Raw genomic sequence first — 8,148 nt, forward strand, 5'->3', positions numbered from 1 at the left:
CATGGCTGCAATCACCATCTGCAGTGATTTTGGAGCCCCCCAAAATAAAATCTGACACTGTTTCCACTGTTTCCCTATCTATTTCCCATGAAGGGATGGGACGGGATGCCACGATCTTCGTTTTCTGAATGTTGAGCTTTAAGCCAACTTTTTCACTCTCCGCTTTCACTTTCATCAGGAGGCTTTTTAGTTCTCTTCACTTTCTGACATAAGGGTGGTGTCATCTGCCTATCTGAGGTTATTGATATTTCTCCCGGCAATCTTGATTCCAGCTTGTGTTTCTTCCAGCCCAGCATTTCTCATGATGTACTCTGCATATAAGTTAAATTTGTACCAGAAAAATTGCAGTTTTAACTAAGACTTTTTTAAATGCTTAATTGTTAAAAATCCATGGGCAATATGGCTTCACATAGCCTTCATTCATAAGCCAGCTACTTAAAAAAAAAAAAAGTTTCTCTGAATAATTCTGCCTTACAAATTTGTGTTTAAATTTTTTAAAATAATTTTTAATGTAAAAAGTGGCTACTTAGCTGTTGAGAAAGTCATTAAAAAATACTTTGTATATTAGCATTGTTTCTTCAGGATCTGAAAAATTCATAAAGTAAATCGATATGATGTTCCCATCTTGGTCAATGTAAGGAACAGAGAATAAGGAGGTAATAAGAATATCTTCCTATATTTCTGATAATAAGTGAAACATTTATTCTTGTACAACTGTCTCTACTCTTCTAAGTTCCATCACCTTTTGATCATTGCAGTGATTTCTGGGTAATACATCTAATTTTACCGCTTGTCCACTTTATCCTAAAGAGTGCTATCTAAAATGCTACTACTACTAATAATAATTAGAGATTTACCACATCCTTACTACACTGAGTGTTCTACATGGACACTTTCCTTACATTTTTACTATGAAGTTATTATCCCTTTTTCCGGATGAGGAAACAAAACCTAAAAATTAAATCAAATGTGTCCCAGTTCGCAGAGCTTTTAACAGTAAAGTTGAGATTCAAATCTAACTCCAGATCCCAGCTCCAACATTTAATTGCCTCCCACTTTTCCCCAAGTAGGAGAAAGTGTTTCACTATGAAGAGAGTTTTTAGAAAAACATATCTAGGTCCAAATTCCAGTTCAAATTGTAGGTTTATGTTTTACCACCTCTGTGCCCTTGGGCAAATTCTTAGTCTCCTTTATCTTCAGTTTCTTCACCTGTAAAATATGGAAAATATCTACCTTGCGATGAGGACCAATCTGAGGACTGATTACATCATACATAAGGCCTCTAACACAATGCCCACCAGGTAGTAAGCTCTCAGTAATGGATGGCCACTCCTATTATTGTTACGACTGTAATGTTGCCTATATTATGTCAATCGCTGGCCCATTAGGCTTCTTATTACACCAGAACAATGCCTAGCACGTAATGAACACAAGGCGAGTGTTAATTGTTAGAATCAGTGGCCGGGCACAGGGCCATGAAGAAGAGACTATTTCTCATCAGTGAGTGCAGTGAAGAGTGACAAACTTGTGTATGGTGAGTTATGAAAACAGAAGTAATCTTGTGGCGTATTCTAGAAACTTACCTTAAAAGATGACTGTGATGCATTCCTTTGCCTTTCTCCAGCCTTTCCTGTTTTTCCTGCTGCATGGAGCAGGGTGCCTCCTTGGACCAGAAGGGCAAACGCCAGCCCCTTTGGGGAAGGTGTAGAGAACTGAGCTGAAAAGAGGTTGTCCCTGACAATACCAGCCTTTGCTCTTTCAGGGTTGCATTGCTACTTGACCAGAGACCCAATCCTAACTGATACGTCTCCTGGTTTCATCAGGCAAAATATTAGCAGAACAAGAAAATAGGGAATGCGTCCTCCCTACAGGGGAAGGTAGGCAAAGACAATGCCAGGGCAAAGAAATTGTTTCAAATTGCACAAATATTTTTAACCTTTTTATTTTGAGATAATTATTTGAGATCATCATATGTCAATTTTTTTTCAAGTAATTTTACTTTATTTATTTGAGGTTGTACTGGGTCTTTGCCACTGCGTGGGCTTTCTCTACTTGTGGAGAGTGGGAGTTACACTCTAGTTGAGAGGTATATGAGCTTTTCATTGCAGTGGTTTCTCTTGTTTCAGAGCACTGGCTCTAGGGAGCAAGGACTTCAATAGTTGCAGCTCTCAAGCTCTAGAGCACAGGCTCAGTAGTTGTGGCACAGAGGTTTAGTTGCTCAGAGACATGTGGGATCTTCCTGGATCAGGAAATAAACCTGTGTCTCCTGCATCAGCAGGCAGATTCTTTACCACTGAGCCATCAGGGAAGCCCCAGCACATACATCCTTGAAATTACTATGTGTATCCTCCAAAACTGAGATGCTTAACCCTTGATCTGAATCCATGGTGTATTTGGTTTGGGAAAACCACTGGAGGGTCACAACCTTCTTCCATTCTCATTAGTAGGCATTTCCAGTTTCCTCAGGTTGGCACTAGCTGAAAGGAAGTGTCCAAGCTCCAGCGAAAGAAACATAAAGATTTATCTCCCCTGACTTCGCCTTCCCTGAAAGTAGCCGCAGACAGCATGTTTAAGACCAAAAAGAAGGGGCCTGCTGCCTGGGGTTACAGTGGGTACCTGGATACTGTGGGCAGTGTGCCCAGCTACAGACCTCTTCCCACATTACTTGCAGGCTCTGATATACCAGTCTAGTTATTATGATCAGATCTTGCTAAAATTAAAAAAGCTCTTAGGAAAAACTGTCCTTCCAGGAATTCTGTTTACCCATGACAAACTGATTTTACTAGAGAAATTACTCTCGGTTAAGGTACTTTCAACTCCTCTAACATGCTTAGCACACACTGTGCCCATGGTAAGTGTTGAGTAAGCTGTTTAATTAAGCAAATGAATAGACAGTATGATGAAACTTTTCCTCAATAAGATTTTTGAGATAAAAAACATCCTAACAAAATATATATTACAGAAATTGCACTTTATCTTGACTTGATGCCTAAGTATTTCAAATAACTGTATAAAATTCACATCCAGTTAGAGACCACTAGTTACGGTTACCATGGTAATGGGTCCTGTGCCTATGAGCAGAAAAAGATGATTCCTTTTGGGCAAGATACTTGAATGTGTCTGGCTGTGTGGAAACAGTATTTTCCTTTTGTTTTTCTTCAGAATAATTTATGTATTTAATCAGATGATCCTGAAAGGTTGTTGCTGAACCACGAAAAGACACCAGGATTCTCGGCCTCTAGAGGAGAAGAATTCAATCCGGGGCCAGAGACGAGGCTTGATTGCTCAGGGCTTTTATATGATAAAGTTTTATTAAAGTATAAAGGAGATAGAGAAAGCTTCTGACATAGGCATCAGAAGGGGGCAGAAAGAGTATCCCTCTGCTAGTCTTCAGCTGGATGTTATATAGTCACTAGCAGTTTGTTAATGAAAGAAAGGAATGTCTCAAAACTCAGAATGACACCAGGCCCCTCATTCATAAAATGTATTTTGGGATAATCTTGGCACCAGACAAGTCATCTCGGGTCATAAAACGATTGACTTGAATCTTGTAGAAGGGCAGATTACCATATAGTTTCTTTCACAAAGATTAGGGGAACAATGTCTGAGTATAACATAATGGTTTGTCAAGTAGGTTCTGAGCCATTAGAGTCTGGGATAAATGCATAGTATATTAACATAGTTTAAGACAAACATTTCCATAAGAAAAATGCATTGGTTAACTCAAGGTTTGAGAATAGTTAACTTCAGGTGGGACCACGTGTCATTATGGCAACACAGTATTTTAAGAGAAACCCCCTTTTTAAATTTGTATAGAGAAGGGGAAAAAAATATATCACTAGTTTGTTTCCTCCTGCCACTTGAGAGAGAGATAAAAATGTCTCACACTTGCAACCTATTTCCTCTGTTTGGAGACCCCTGGCCTTCCTGCCTGTTACCCTCTCAATCCTCTATACATGTAAATTCTTCCTAGGAAGAGGGAAAACAAATTAAGTTCTTTATACTAGAAACTTCTAGGATGATGATAATATGGATTAAATTCTCACTTATAAAACGTTTAATTTCACATAAAAATTAGAGCAAGGAAAACATATTCCATTGTGAGGAGGTGAGTAATTTTCACTGAATGAAATGTGCGTCATATACAAACAAGTCCCTTTAACAAGAAGTATTGATATGTCTAATATTTTAAAGGGCCAGAGGTGGTCAGAGAAAGATCCAAGAGCAGCAGTTTGAAACTAAGAAATTAAAAAGCAAAAGTCAAGACACATATCCTCCTAAGGTGAATTTGAATTGATGGACAACAGCAACTCTCTCTTTATTTTGAACAGGAGCCTTAGCACGAAGAAGTATGTGCTTGAAAAATATTTATATTAATCGTGCAGTGAAGCACCAAGCTGAATTAGAAGATTGAAGATCATTATCATAATCCTGGTATGCTAAGATAATAGATAATAGACTCTGAGAAGAAAAAATGGACAAAATGTGGCAATGGATGCTATTATGAGAAAAATATACCATAATTAATAAGGAAAAGACCAGAGAGGGAAGAGAAGGGTTGAAGGTGTTTTTGTTCTAACAGCTGCTCTTTCACCCCATGTCCTTAAAGCCAAGGAGGCAAAGGAGGTGGGGGGTGAACTCAGAGCTTAGCTTCAAAGCTGAGTGTTTCCTCCTCTTTTCACCTTTGTAACACATTACTAATATATATGTCTAGTTCTGGTTGCTGATGACATAAAATTCATCCCTGTGTTCCTTGTGTTAGGTAGTTAGAATAGGAAACAGTCCAGAATGGCAGTGGCTAAAACATAAGGAAGGGAAAAGCCCACAAAAACAGAACAAAGGAAGGTCTGAGGACCGGAGTGAGGACCTCAGGTAGAACAGACAACACTCGTGGCTAGCCCAGTTTACATAGGGCAGGCCCAGGGGGAGGAAAAAACATATAAAAAGAGGAGCCAAAGCGCCGGGGTCTCTCTCTCTGTCTCCCGCGCACTGGGGTGCTCTTCTCTTCACGTCTTTGGGTCGACATGCCCTCACGCCTCGAAGATGGATTTTCCTGATATTGTCTAAATAAAATAGAGCTGTAACACAGAGCTGTAACACTTGATTTGTCTAAGAGCTATAACACCATCTGTTCGAGACCTGAGAGATATAACATGGTCTGTCCAAGACCCAAGAGCTGTGACACGCTGAGGGCTTTAATGTCCGTCACTCCAAATCTTTGTTGTGACGAGACAGAACTGAGGAGCATGCACTCACCTGACACTTGGAAGGACTTAGTCCTTGTTGTGAGCTAAAAGAAGATTCTAGGGACTTGAAGAGGATAAACTTGTGCACCTAAAAGCTTTCATTGATTTTATTGCTTTGTTTCCAACACATTTCCATGTACATTATGCCCCTTACTTTACAAAAGAAATTCATAAGGCAGGAATTATTAACCTAATTTTGCAGGAAAGGCTCAAATTTGTTCAAGATCAAAGCTACAATGTCTATCATGCTATAGCATCAATTAGGCTTTCATTATTGATTCAGTGTTGCTTTCTTTTTTTTTGGCTGCGCTACGCAGCTTGCAAGATCGTAGTTCCTGGAACAGGAATCAAACCTAGGTCCATGACAGGGAAAACACTGAGTCTTAACTAGTGACTTCCCTATTTAATTTTTTAGTTTTCAATTCACATACAGGATAAATTATATTATAAACTGTAAAGTTATATTGGTTAAATGAATCTCAACATATTTATTATTAGAAATCATAAATGGCATTAGATCGCCAGACTTGCTCAAATCAGGTCTATGTAACTCATAATAAAGCTGAACTATATTATAGCTCTAATAACAATATGGATAGCGCCAAGGGGTATTACATGGCTGAACCTCTCTACTGAAACATAAGAGTGAAGAGCTCATGCCATTTTTTATATGAATTTATTTCTAATCTATGATTAGATTAGATTATTTCTAATCTAATAAATTATTTCTCTCCATTCCTATCCAGACATCTGAAGGGACCTGGTAAACTCTCAATTATTCTTAAACCTTGGGTCTTCCTGTATTTAGCAATAAAAATTACTATTAATTGAAGCTATGCTATAGAAATAACTATGATAAAAATATTTATTTAAATGTTTCACAGAATGTTAATTTTCTTTTAATAAAAAAGAAATTAAAAAGCTGCTTCAGGGTTTTTGATTTCTCTATTAAGCAATGGTAATTTTGGATATTAAAAAATAAATTATGGTTTTCCATAATATTAAAATGTACCATTTTGAAAGCAAGCAAAATTCTGTAGACAGAAATATCAGTAGATCAATCCATTAGAATTATCCCCAGATAATTCTTTGCTTTCAAATGTATCCGTTCAAAACTGTCACTCTATAAGCTGTAAGGTTTTGTTTTGCTTGATCAAGAAATGAATGTGACTTTATGATCTGTATTCAACCATGAACAGCTGTTCATCAATAAAAAGTCATTAATGTCAGAACCGTGCTTTCCAGGTGGCACAGTGGTAAAGAATCTGCCTGCCAATGCAGGAGGTGCAAGAGACACAGATCCAATCCCTGGATCAGGAAGATCCCCTGGAGTAGGAAATGGCAACCCATTCCAGTATTCTTGCCTGGAAAATCTCACAGACAGAGGAGCCTAGTGGGCTATGGGTCTCAAAAAGTCGGGCCTGACTAAGCGACTGAGCACACAAATGTCAGGACAATGGGTCTAAGATTGTGCTTGAGGAAAAACCATTCCTTTAATGAAAAGTCAGGGAACTGAATTGGGGAAGATCTGGAAGTCTTACACTGTGTATGCACGGTCTGCCCTACCTCCCAGGCAGGATGAGAGATCAGTTGTCAAGACACTACTCAGAACCTGGACAGCTCAGAATAAGGAATTCTACCCAGGCTTTGAACTGGGAGACTAAGTGGTGTGTTGGAAGCTGAAAGAATGAAAAAATCAAGCTGGTGATTGGAAACTGGGCAGGCAAATCAGAAGCCTTAAAGTGGGCAAAATGGTCCTGACAGAGTAAGTAGAGTTAGCTATACCCCATGAAAGAGAGGGCTTCTCAGGTGGTGCTAGTGGTAAAGAACCTGCCTGCCAATGCAGGAGACATAAGAAACTCGGGTTCCATCCCTGGGTTGGGAAGATGCCCTGGAGAAGGGCATGGCAACCCACTCCAGTATTCTTGCCTGGAGAATCCCAGGGTCAGAGGAGCCTGGCAGCTTAAGGTCCATAGGGTCACAAAGAGTCAGAAATGACTGATGTGACTTCACATGCACACACACATGAAAGAGAGGCAATCAAAAAAGAGATATTTCACATATCAGGTTCTATCCCTTATGCTCCTCCCACTTGACATTTGGTGGTCCCCATCCCTACCCCATCCAAGACTTGGGCAGAGGACAGGACTTCAAACTGCACACTCCCAAGAGTGGTCCCCAAACAAGACCTCAAATTATCGAGACTTAATTCCCAGTTATGGGATTAATGCTCAACAACTAATGATGACTTTTAAATATTCTTTTATAGGTATTTTTCCCTGGTGGCTCAGCAGTGGAGAATCCATCTGCCAATGCAGGAGACATGGGTTCAATCCCTGGGTTGGGAAGTTATCCTGGAGAAGGAAATGGCAACCCACTCCAGTACTCTTGCCTGGGAAATCCTATGGACGGAGGAGCCTGGCAGGCTTACAGCACATAGGGGTTGCAAGAGTCGGACACAACTTAGCAATTAAACCACCACCACCACCTTGGTATTTTTAAAGCAAATTTTAAGTTTGCAGTCTTTAGCAAGATTTCTGTTTGTTTTCTTATTGTGCTGGAAAACAAATATTCATTATTTGTTTCTAGAAAAATATGTACCTTTTGTTTTGTTTCATTTGGAAATGGAAACTTTAATAAAGAAAACTGACAAATAATTTTTAAAAAGAAGAAAAGACAGAGGAGCCTGGCATGCTGCAGTCCATGGGGTGGCAGAGTGGGACTTAGCCACTGAACAACAACAACAAATAATAATAATAATAAATAGCTGAAGCAAATATACACATCACTAAGGAAAAGCATTTTGAAAACATGTTCATATCAAGATGTAAACTAGTCTGGATTACTGGATTTGGGGAATCAAAAAAAAATTCTAGAAATTTTAAATTATTAGAATTTAGGC

Source organism: Bubalus bubalis, chromosome 15 (assembly GCF_019923935.1).
Source record: "Bubalus bubalis isolate 160015118507 breed Murrah chromosome 15, NDDB_SH_1, whole genome shotgun sequence".
Taxonomy (NCBI): Eukaryota; Metazoa; Chordata; class Mammalia; order Artiodactyla; family Bovidae; genus Bubalus; species Bubalus bubalis.